The following is a 13,108-nucleotide window of genomic DNA, read 5'->3' on the forward strand; positions in this document are numbered from 1 at the left end:
CTCAAACAGCTTAGCAGACAGATGTGCCCAGGAATAATCCCTAATCTCTGGCCTAGCAGCCTGGGGCATACAACACACGTCCACCCAGACAGCCATCCGAGTGAGGCTTACCAGATGAGGTGGACCCAATGGGGCATACGCCGGATTGGGTCGGACAAGGCTTAGGTGGTAAGTGGCTGTATGTACTCCGAGGAGGATGCGGTCTCACGAATTGGTAGTGTTCGTCCAGTGATGTCGGGAGCTTGAGAGGTGTGCACAATCTCACAGATGAGGGTCTTGAGGAAGTAATTTGGTATTCCACACAAAGACCCCTCAAAACAACATTCACCGGACCAGATTTTGATGCGGAAGGATGGAAAAAGAAAAAAAGGGCCACATAGTGTAAATCCAAAAAAATAAAATATTTATTACGGATAAAAAAGATGTACACTCACATGTAGATCCAAAACTTAAAACAGCGCTGTTAGAGAAAAAGTGGCGACAATGGGGTCCTGCCCGACGCGTTTCGTCCCAAAAGACGTCATCAGGGGGGTTCCCCCCATTGTAGCCACCCCAATATATATAAGAAATATGCCCCTCATGATGGGAAACCGCTCTACGTTTGAAAAGTAATTACTTCCGGTTTCGGCCAAAATGGCCGACCGGCGTGCGTTCCAAGCGTGCGTACCACGCCTCTCTTCCATAGTGTATACTACACCGGAAGTACAGAGAGCGATGTACGGCGTGAATGTTAAAAAAGGGAAAATCCGTGAAAGGATGGTGCTTATCAAACCGATGCTTGGGCTGGATGATGTGCCCGAGATGAAAACGAGCCCATAAATGTGCCCTCTGATCTGAGAAGTGCGCATAATACTGCGCATGTGCAGTGGGCGCAAGTGCTGCGCTCCACACTGCTCATGCGCAATAGGTGTAAGGGGAGGGTGCCGCAGTGATACGATGTGTGGGCGTGGCGGCCCCGGAAAGTGACACTGCGAGTACTACCTCGATACTGCTCATGCGCAATGAGTGTAAGGGGAGGTGATGCAGTGAATCCAATGTGTGGGCGTGGCGGCCCCAGATGATAACACTGTACACGGGACCGAGAAAAAGTATAGCCAGTATAGCTTCCTTCCAGTGTTCTTTTATCATGGAACTATTGGAGTTCGCTATGAAACGAAGCTATTTCTGGTTTGATCAACAATTTTACCATCAGTTGCGTGGCGTGGCTATGGGGGCCAAGTTTGCCCCCAGCCTCGCCAACTTATTTATGGCCAAATGGGAGGAGGATGTCGTCTACACTAATAGGGATCCTTCCCTTACTTTGTGGGCACGATACATTGACGACATCCTCCTCCTATGGAAGGGTAGCGCCGAATCGTTGGACTCATTTTTTGAACATCTCAATACCAACGATCGGGGCATTTCCCTTACCTACACAGCTAGCAATCAAAAAATCAATTTTTTGGACCTAGATATTGAGATCCGCAATGGTCGTTTCCATTTCCAGACTCATTTCAAGACCACTGACCGAAATGGTTTTATACCCCCTGATAGTTGCCACCATCGGTCCTGGCTTAATTCAGTTCCAAGAAGTCAATTTCTCCGGTTACGGAGGAACTGCTCTAATATGGAGGCCTTCAGTACACAATCTGCTCTTCTCAGGTCCAAATTGTTGGATAAGAATTACGACCCTAATCTCATAGATCGTGAATTCCAACGTGCCCTGGAGACCACCAGAGAGTCACTCCTGGTTGAAAAACCCAAAAAAGAATCAAATGAGATCTTCAAGTGGTCATTACTGACCGGTTTTTCCAATCAATATAAACATGTGAAGGCCATCATGTCCAAACATTGGGACGTTCTCAGGAATGACCGAGTTTTAAGTAAGGTTTTACCTGACAGGGCCAAAGTCATTTTTAAGGGTGCCCCTACCCTACAAAGCAAAATTGCCCCCAACGTTATTAATCCCCCCATACAACAACCACTTTTCAACGAAATGGAGGGTTTCTACTCTTGTAGGAGGTGTATAGTATGCCAACACAACACGGGCATAGGGAGGAAAACCGTATCATTTACGTCATCAGTCACACAGAAACAATACCCCATTAAACGCTTTTGTACTTGCACCACTAGTTACATCGTTTATCTAATAACATGCCACTGTGGAAAGCAATATGTTGGCCGCACTATTCGTTCTTTTGCCATACGAGTAGCTGAGCATATTGCTTTGATAAAAAGCGGTGATACTAAACATACGGTCCCCCGACACTACAAGCTACAACATAATCGGGTAATTGCTGGGACACAATTCACAGTGATAGATCGATATGTCCCCCCATGGAGGGGCGGAGCTATGACCAGGGGTGTATCACAGTTGGAGACCTTCTGGATCTATGAGCTCCGCACACTCTCGCCTTTGGGCATGAACGTTGAGCTTGACGTTAATGCCTTTATTAATAGAGCCTGATACCCCCAAATGAATGCTTTCTCCTTTCTACTTTCTCTTATTGTTTCCATGTAGGCCCCCTTGATTTTTATTTATTTTTGTACCTAATTTTATTTTTGTGCATCCTTTGCACACAGTGTTTATATTTTGGGATAGCCCTTGTGTGACACTATTTTTGGATCTATTTGTGGACCCTTTGTCTTTTGTTTGATTTACATGCATACTAATGCACCAAGTATACACATGAAGGATTTTCTGCCCACTTATTGTGGGAAATCCTTGCAGTGTCTTGCATATGTATATTTTTATTTCATGTTTATTATCTAGTGCACCTTCTTATGGGAGCCTGCCATAGTTTTATATTTTCATTACAATTTTTATGTAAGTGGTTATTGGACTCATCATGTTGGGTTCACACATCCTTTCCTCAACATGAAACACGCTTCATTTTTTAGGTGATAATACTCAATGTTGATTTAATCGAAGATTTTAGAATCAATTCTAAAATTGCACTTTTGTTCTTCATTGCACTCACATCACTAATTTTGGATTTTCCATTTGGTCTATATATTTTTTGGGTCACCTCTCTATTGTTGGTGACTCTTCAGACCATGCTATACCTACTTTATTGCATGTACGTCTTTGTCTGATCACATCACATGCACTTAGGGGCTTTTTCTCGGTCCCGTGTACAGTGTTATCATCTGGGGCCGCCACGCCCACACATCGGATTCACTGCATCACCTCCCCTTACACTCATTGCGCATGAGCAGTATCGAGGTAGTACTCGCAGTGTCACTTTCCGGGGCCGCCACGCCCACACATCGTATCACTGCGGCACCCTCCCCTTACACCTATTGCGCATGAGCAGTGTGGAGCGCAGCACTTGCGCCCACTGCACATGCGCAGTATTATGCGCACTTCTCAGATCAGAGGGCACATTTATGGGCTCGTTTTCATCTCGGGCACATCATCCAGCCCAAGCATCGGTTTGATAAGCACCATCCTTTCACGGATTTTCCCTTTTTTAACATTCACGCCGTACATCGCTCTCTGTACTTCCGGTGTAGTATACACTATGGAAGAGAGGCGTGGTACGCACGCTTGGAACGCACGCCGGTCGGCCATTTTGGCCGAAACCGGAAGTAATTACTTTTCAAACGTAGAGCGGTTTCCCATCATGAGGGGAATATTTCTTATATATATTGGGGTGGCTACAATGGGGGGAACCCCCCTGATGACGTCTTTTGGGACGAAACGCGTCGGACAGGACCCCATTGTCGCCACTTTTTCTCTAACAGCGCTGTTTTAAGTTTTGGATCTACATGTGAGTGTACATCTTTTTTATCCGTAATAAATATTTTATTTTTTTGGATTTACACTATGTGGCCCTTTTTTTCTTTTTCCATCCTTCCGCATCAAAATCTGGTCCGGTGAATGTTGTTTTGAGGGGTCTTTGTGTGGAATACCCCATTACTTCCTCAAGACCCTCATCTGTGAGATTGTGCACACCTCTCAAGCTCCCGACATCACTGGACGAACACTACCAATTCGTGAGACCGCATCCTCCTCGGAGTACATACAGCCACTTACCACCTAAGCCTTGTCCGACCCAATCCGGCGTATGCCCCATTGGGTCCACCTCATCTGGTAAGCCTCTCCAACTCTTGGTGGTAGTGAGCAGAATTTCGGTCAAGATTTTCATATTATTCTTCATTATTTTGTTTTTACACGTTGTCATAGAGACTATGTGCCTTTGATGTTCCTAAAAAAAGGACTATATGCTTGTAGCAGATGGTATTGATTCTCCTATTGTCTATTGACTTGCATATAGTAGCATCATATATTGTTTAGCGCCACACTTGTTTTGGTGTCTTTCTCATTTATACTTTGTTGGTCGTGTTGGCTGCTTCTATGTTTTTTAGTTTAGGGTAGCGCAGAATTTTTCCACACCTTAGCCATCCGAGTGGCACAGAACCTAGATCACCTGACTCCACCCAAATATATAGGCTCTCCCAGCAGGCCATGGGATTCAAGAAAACCCCTGCCCATTGCTGAGATACCCCACATACCCATAACCTGACCTTGAGTTGTCCTTCATTTGGTGGTTCTATACTAGAACCACCAAATGCCCGGCCACCTAATGGTAGAAGAGAACAGTACAACCAGGCCAAGCTTAGGGAGAAATCAATGGATCTCTAACAATTGACCAGGGTAACTACTCCTGGCATCCCAGGGTGCTACATATATATATATATATATTAGTTTAAGGACTTGTTGATAAGAGTTTAAAATAGTTGGCTTGTTGCTTTTTATTAGAAATGAGATTTGGTTGTTGACATCACCCAGGATCTCCAGGGCTGTGGTTTACAGTGCAGTAATGCTGGGGATTGTCATTTATTGGTAGTAGTCTGGCAGGGAAACATCATTATGTGGTAGGTCATGGTGGTAGGTCATGGTGGTAGGTCATGGTGGTGAATCATTGTTGGGCGGCAGATGGTTGTGATTAAAGGGGTTGTAAACCCTCAAGGTTTTTCACCTTAATGCATTAAGGTGAAAAACCTCCTGTCATGCGGCAGCCCCCCCCCCGAGCCCCCCTTGTACTTACCTGAGCCCCGGGAACGAGCACACCAGCTCTGTCCGGTGTCTCGTGTACTGTTTGGATAGATTGATAGCAGCGAGCGCAGCCATTGGCTCCTGCTGCTGTCACTCGAATCCAATGACGTGGGCGCCGGGGGTGGCGGGGCCGAGTCTTGCTATCTGTGTCAATAGACGCAGCAGCAGGAATGCTTCTCCAACGGGGCACTCGAGAAGAGGAGGAGCCACCAGCGCCGCTGAGGGATCCCAGAGGAGGAGGATTGGGGCCACTCTGTGCAAAACCATTTGCACAGAGGAGGTAAGTATATGTTTGTTTTAAAAAAAAAACAAAAAAAAAAAAACGAGGGTTTAGTAACCCTTTAATGATGGACCTACAATGTTGGACAACATATAGTACTTGACTTTGGGCTTTTTACATTTAATTTTATTAAAAGATGTTATTCACACAATAACCGTGTAATTATTCACATTTGTTTGAGAATGAACAATAAGGGGTACTACCAAATGCAAAAAAATGATGTTGGGTGGCACTGGCTTTTTTAGACACCTGTGAAGTTTGGGGTTAAGTCAAGCTCAAGTGTAGCGCTTGCCAGTGAGTACAATCCACACCAGAAACTGTCATTTAGGGCTTGTTGGCCCACTTTTATCAACACCTTCCCGCCTGGCCAATAGGACAATGATGGGCGGGTAGCACTGTTGTTCTGGGAGGATGTGTGGGTGTGTGTGATATGCGCTGCACCGGCCCATTGCCAATGTTATGTGATCACTGTGACCAATCACAGCAGATCACATGACAATTTTAAACAATAAATGGCTTCCTTTCATGCCATCCATTGTACACAGTTCTGTTGCTAACTGTGATTGGTCACAGTGATCACATGGTACAGACAGGGCTGATCACAGCCCACCTATACCATGTGATTACGTTGACCAATCACAACAATAGTCACTGAATTAACTAATTTTATTCAGTAAAAATGGTTGCTTATAGCAATGAAATATGCAATCATAATGTGTAAAAAAATTAAACAAAAAAAAAAAAAACCTGATCACTTCCCCGGAATAATACAGTGTTACTATGATAACGCTGTTTAGCTCTGGTCACAGTACGTTTAAAAAAAAAAAATGTAAATAAAAGAAAAAAAAATGTAATAAAAAATAAAAAAATGTAAAAAAAACTCAAACAAAAAATATCATTTTTTTTTTACATACTGTTACCAGTCAGTGTCCCTGATCACCGCCACACCAGTTATATGATAACGCTGTACTACACTGGTGACAGTATGTAAAAAAAATAATAATAAATAAAATAATTTTTTTGTTCCATTTTTTTACATTATTTAATTTTTTATTACATTTTTTCTTTTATTTACATTTGTCATTTTTTTTTTTTGTGACAAATTTTCAAAAAACTCACCATGCCTCTTACTAAATACCTTAAACTGTTTTCTTTCCAAAAAGGGTCATTTGGGGATATGTGTATTGTCCTGGCATTTTCGGGCCTCAAGAAATTAGATTGTTATTTTCACCAAAGAAATGTAGCAAAATACATTTTAACCTACATTTATGAAGAAAGATTATTTATTTGCAAAATTTTATAACAGAAAGAAAGAAAAATTTGTTTTTTTTCTTTAAAATTTTCTGTCATTTTCAGTTTATTTAGCAAAAAAAAGAAAGAAAAAAAGCAGTGGGGATTTAATACCACCAAAAGAAAGCTCTATTTGTGTGAACAAAATGATAACAATTTAGTTTGTGTACAGCGTTGCATGACCGCACAATTGTCATTCAAAGTGCTGCAGCGCTAAAAGCTGAAAATTGTCCTGGGCTTGAAGGGAAAATATGGTGAAAATAACCCAAATCAGTGTATATTATTTAGTCTGTAGGAAAGTTATAGAGTCTACAAACTGAGGGTATATATCTTAACCACTTCAGCCCCGGAAGATTTGGCTGCTCAATGACCAGGCCATTTTTTTGCGATATGGCACTGCGCCGCTTTAACTGACAATTGCGTTGTCGTGCGACGTTGTACCCAAACAAAATTGACGTCCTTTTTTTCCCACAAATAGAGCTTTCTTTTGGTGGTATTTGATCACCTCTGCGGTTTTTATTTTTTACACTATAAACAAAAAAAGACTGACAATTTTGAAAAAAAAAAACCACAATATTTGGTACTTACTATAATAAATATCCTCAATTTTTTTGCTAATTTTTTCCTCAGTTTAGGCCGATATGTATTCTTCTACATATTTTTGGTAATCAAAATCACAATATATATGTATTAATTGGTTTGCGCAAAAGTTATAGCGTCTACAAAATAGGGGGTAGATTTATGGCATTTTTATTATGATTTTTTTTTTTTTTTACTAGTAATGGCGGCAATCAGCGATTTTTATTGGGACTGCGACATTATGGCGGACACATCGGACACTTTTGACACATTTTTGGGACGATTGACAACTATACAGCGATCACTGCTATAAAAATGCACTGATTACTGTATAAATGTCACTGGCAGGGAAGGGGTTTACACTAGGGGGCGATCAAGGGGTTAACTCTGTTCCCTAGTGTGTGTTCTAACTGTGGGGGGAGGGGACTGACCCAGAGGAAATGATAGATCGTGGTTCCCAGCTATTAGGAACTCACGATCTGTCTCTCCTCTGCTCACAGAACAGGGATTTGTGTGTTTAAACACACACGTCCCTGTTCTGCCTCTCGTGCCCGCGATCGCGCATGGCTGGCGGTCATCGCGACCACCGGCCATGAGCATCGGCACCCTCTGCAGTGCAGCACGCGCCTGCTATCCCGCTTAAAGGAGCCGACGTACAGCTACGATGGCTCGCGGGATCGTGCTGACCTGCCGCCGTGTAATGACGGTGGCTGGTCGGCAAGCGGTTAAAATTGATCAGTCCTGATGTAGTGGCGGCCTATCTCATTTCTTGAGGCCCAAAAAAGTCAGGACGGTACAAATATCCCCCAAATGACCCCGTTTTGGGAAAGTAGACAGTCCATGGTATTTAGTAAGAGGCTTAGCAAGTTTTTTTAGGTTGTAATTATTTGACATCATTTTTTAGAAAATAAACAAATACATTTTTTTTTTTTTTATATTTTTTACATACTGTCACCAGCGTACATCATATAACTGGTGTGGCGGTGATCAGAGACACTGATTATATTTGTTTCTTTTTTTTTTACGATTTTTTATAACACAGTTTGACCAGAGCAATGTAATGTTACCATAGTAACATTGTAGTACTCTGGGGAAGTGATCAGGATTTTTTTTTTTATACATTATGTTTGCTTATAGCAATGAATTTCATTGCTATAAGCAAGCATTTTACTGAATGAAATTGATTTATTCAATTTGTTTTGTTGTGATTAGCTGTGATTGGCCCAGTCTGTACCATGTGTTCACTGTGACCGATCCCAGCTAGCAACACAATTGTACACAATGGATGTTTTGAAAGGAAGCCATCCATTGTTTACAACTGTCATGTGACCTGCTGTGATTGGTTACAGCGGTCACATGGTACCAGCAGTGAGCCAGTACAGGGATCAGTCATCGGCTGTGTCGGATGATTGCGCCGCAGCACAGCCTTGTGTGATCTGGGAGGACGTCATATAACATCCACCCGGTTTGACAAGAGGATGGCCCTGGCATCATTCTGCCATAGGCCGGGCAAGCCCCTTAACCTGGTTGAGAATCCTGGGTTAACATCACCCTGGTGGGGTATCGCCCTGCCACACACCATATATCAAACAATGCATAACGTTTTTTTAAATAAAGATTTATTATTCCAAAGTTAAAAAGAAAAAACTGTGCGCAGGACATATACTATTGCACCTCGCACATTGTATGTACAAACAGTGTCATATATCCATACGTAATGCACACCACAGCATGTTACTCTCAACCATTACAAATATAATGCCCCATGCTCCTTGCGGAAAATATATCATGCCCACATGGATGACGCGTTTCGAGACTTGCTCTTCCTCTGGGGAAATTTGATGGACAAAATGGTGTCATAGATGAATAGTACAAAGGATCGACCAGAAGATGGTCCCCGGTGTCATTTGGCCATAGGCCGGGCTGCAACGGGTTAAGCCATGGGCTGCACTGCATCCAGGCACCGCAATCTGAGGCAGAGGAGGGGAGCCGAAGCTGTCAGTGCTGCCCGGCTCTTATCACAGGATCGGCACACACAGATCCTCTCAGTCTCCAGGAGCTTTAGGTAGCTAGTGTGGGGGAGGGGCACTGATGCAGGAGCCCGGGAGGAAGAAGATCTACAATGCTGCTAAAATGAGGTCAGTAAACAGAAGGGATTGTGCAGAAACTGACCTTTGGGGGTGAAATGATTATACTGGAGGGCAGGCTGCTGTCATATGCAGTGCAGTGACCACCATGTGATATATTGTGGCCACCATGTGCAGTGACCACTATGTGATATATTGTGGCCACCATGTGCAGTGACCACCATGTGATATATTGTGGCCACCATGTGCAGTGACCACCATGTGATTTATTGTGGCCACCATGTGCAGTGACCACCATGTGATTTATTGTGCCCACCATGTGCAGTGACCATCATGTGCAGTGACCACCATGTGATATATTGTGCCCACCATGTGCAATGATCACCATGTGATATATTGTGCCCACCATGTGCAATGACCACCATGTGATTTATTGTGCCCACCATGTGCAGTGACCACCATGTGATATATTGTGCCCACCATGTGCAATGACCACCATGTGATGTATTGTGCCCACAATGTACAGTGACCACCATGTGATGTATTGTGACCACCATGTGATGTATTGTGCCCACAATGTGCAGTGACCACCATGTGATATATTGTGCCCACCATGTGCAATAACCACCATGTGATTTATTGTGCCCACCATGTGCAGTGACCACCGTGTGATGTATTGTGACCACCATGTGCAGTGACCACCATGTGCAGTGACCACCATGTGATGTATTGTGCCCACAATGTTCAGTGACCACCATGTGATGTATTGTGACCACCATGTGATGTATTGTGCCCACAATGTGCAGTGACCACCATGTGATGTATTGTGCCCACAATGTGCAGTGACCACCATGTGCAGTGACCACCATGTGATGTATTGTGCCCACCATGTGCAGTGACCACCATGTGATGTATTGTGCCCACCATGTGCAGTGACCACCATGTGATGTATTGTGCCCACCATGTGCAGTGCAGACCCCATCATGTAATTCAGAGTAGAGTGCCCTCTGTGTAATGTGCTGTGCCCACCATGTAATGCGGCGTAGAGTGCCTCTGTGTAATGTACTGTGCCCACCATGTCATGTGCTGTGCTGTAAAGTGCCCACCATGTAATGTGGAGTAGATTTCCCTCTGTGTAATGTTCTGTGCCAACCATGTCATGTGCTGTGCTGTAAAGTTCCCACTATGTAATGCGGAGTAGTGTGTCCTCTGTGTAATGTGCCCACCATGTCATGTGGTGTCGTGTACCCATATGTAATGTGGTGTGCTGTGCCCCCATGTGGTGTGGTGGTGTTCCCACTGTGTAATGTACAGTGCCCACCGTGTAATGTGCTGTGCCCACCATGTAATGCGGAGTGGGGAAAAAAAGGTAAGAGTAAGAAGACTAAGTAAAGAGGGGTCTATTCTATGGGTGACCTGCCCTGGCCTGCTCTAAAGGGGGATCTATATGGGGGACCCTGACCTGCACTTTATCTGACAATGAATGACTAAGCCTCGCCACTTCATGACATTGTCAATAAAGGGGCGGAGAACGGGTGACCTTAAAATGATGCTCCCCCCCTAAAAAAATTCTGCGGGCGCCCATGGGTTAAGCAAGCCCCCTGAAGCCCCTCAACCTGCCTGGTTGAAAATCTTGGGTTAACATCAACCTGGTGGGGCATCGTCCTGCCATACACCATATATCAAACAACACATGGAGTTCTTTTTAAAGCTTTATTATTCCAAAGTTAAAAAGCAAAACCTGTGCGCAGGACATATACTATTGTACCTCGCATATTGTATATACAAACAGTGTCATATGTCCATACATAACGCACACCACAGCAAGTTACTCTCAATCATTACAGATATAATCCCCCATGTTCCTTGCGGAAAATATATCATGCCCACATAGATGATGCATTTTGAGACTTGCTCTTAGTTGATAGATGAATAGTACAAAGGCTATATGAGAAAACATCTCACTCTTTGCAAACCCAACCCGGCGTAGGCTGAGGAGAGAGAAGAGAGGCCACCACGGAAACGTGAAGATCCCAGAGGCACTTAACAAGAGATGTCAGGGGAACCATCCAGCGGCATGGCCGCCCACCACACAGAGGAGTCATTAATCCCCCATACTCCTTGCGGAAAATATATCATGCCCACATGGATGATGCATTTTGAGGCTTGCTCTTCCTTCATAGATGAATAGTACAAAGGCTATATGAGAAAACATCTCACTCTTTGCAAACCCAACCCGGCGTAGGCTGAGGAGAGAAAAGAGAGGCCACCACGGAAACACGGAGATCCCAGAGGCGCTTAACAAGAGATGGCAGGGGAACCATCCATCGGCATGGCCGCCCACCACACAGAGGAGCCATTAATGGCCATTATTAAATGTTCTTCGAATTTTCTATTGAAATATACAATGTTTAAACAGGGACATGATTGAAATTTGCATAAACACAAAATGAAAGGATCCGCACGGCTCTCTACAGGAAGTGCGGTGAGCGCCGTTGCGGTAACACAACCTTTGTTAGAAGGTTACACTAATGCAGCCCCTGTCACAGCAGGTTATTGTGTGATTGTCACCGCAACTATGGCAAAGACGTGGATAATTTTTATTTTCTTCTTAATTCAGTTATAATATAGACTCTAATTACCTAATATATAATCAGTCGCTTTAACCCCTAGGTGACCCTACCTTTCCTTAATTACAGTCTTCCTCCTCTCTTCTCCTTGGCTTCTTGTTTTCTCATCTCATTATAAAAAATAAAAAAAAGATACAATTAACGTGTAAGTGTTTTTTCTTTCATTATTCATTCATTTTGATGTAATTGTATTGTAGTCTTGAAAGCATTAAGAAACAAATAACTTCTAAATGGCTTTGCACCAGGAACATGATTGTAATGTTTTATATTCAGGGGCCATGTATATGGCAAAAAAAAAAAATTATATATATATATATAGATATATATATATATCTATATATATATATCTATATATATATATATATGTATATATATGTCTTGCATCTATACTAATATTGGATGTAATTGGAATTGTAATAGCGGCCCCCTGAACAAAGAGCAGGTCCTTAAGATTTTAGGAGGCAAGAGCGTGGCTAGTGAAAGTAGAAAAAAATCCCAGCATTTATGTACACAAAATTCAAACGTATTTCATATCTAGGTTATGATCTCTATGAATCTAAAGGTAAAAAATTCATACTATTACTATTGAACGCAGTTTGAAATTGAGAATACCTACCCATGACAAGACACCATATTGTTATGCGGAACATAACCTGTAAGGTACCAACTTGTTACTTAAGAATATCTGTACATACTGCAACTATGTAAAGTCAATTTATGACCTTGTAACCATTCAAAACCAATAAAAATTCCAATGGTAAAAAAAAAAAAAAAAAAAAATCCCAGCATCAGTGACCAGTGAAAGTAAGCAATGTCCCAGGATTGGTGGCTGGTGGGAGCAAAAATGGCCTAGTACCTTTGGTTAGTGGGAAAAGGAATAGTGCCCCATTACTGGTGTCAGTTGGTGGAATATTGTCCCGTCATCGGTGTCAGTAGGATGAATAGTGTTCCATTGTTGGTGTCAGTAGGAGGAATAGTGCCCCACCACCATTGGTGTCAGTGGAAGGAATAGTGCCCCATCATTGGTGTCAGTTGGTGGAATATTGTCCCATCATCAGTGTCAGTAGGATGAATAGTGTTCCATTGTTGGTGTCAGTAGGAAGAATAGTGTCCCATTGTTGGTGTCAGTAGGAAGAATAGTGTCCCATTGTTGGTGTCAGTAGGAAGAATAGTGTCCCATTGTTGGTGTCAGTAGGAGGAA

The 13,108-nt window shown here is 43.1% G+C and overlaps 1 protein-coding gene across 1 annotated transcript in view; it reads right to left on the bottom strand.

The window, feature by feature from the left end:
• The window catches only part of TENM4 (teneurin transmembrane protein 4), a gene marked incomplete in the record, with an annotated part of 1,986,086 nt that overhangs the window by 1,831,587 nt on the left and 141,391 nt on the right, over positions 1-13,108 (bottom strand).

Source organism: Aquarana catesbeiana, linkage group LG02 (genome assembly GCF_042186555.1).
Source record: "Aquarana catesbeiana isolate 2022-GZ linkage group LG02, ASM4218655v1, whole genome shotgun sequence".
NCBI lineage: Eukaryota > Metazoa > Chordata > Amphibia > Anura > Ranidae > Aquarana > Aquarana catesbeiana.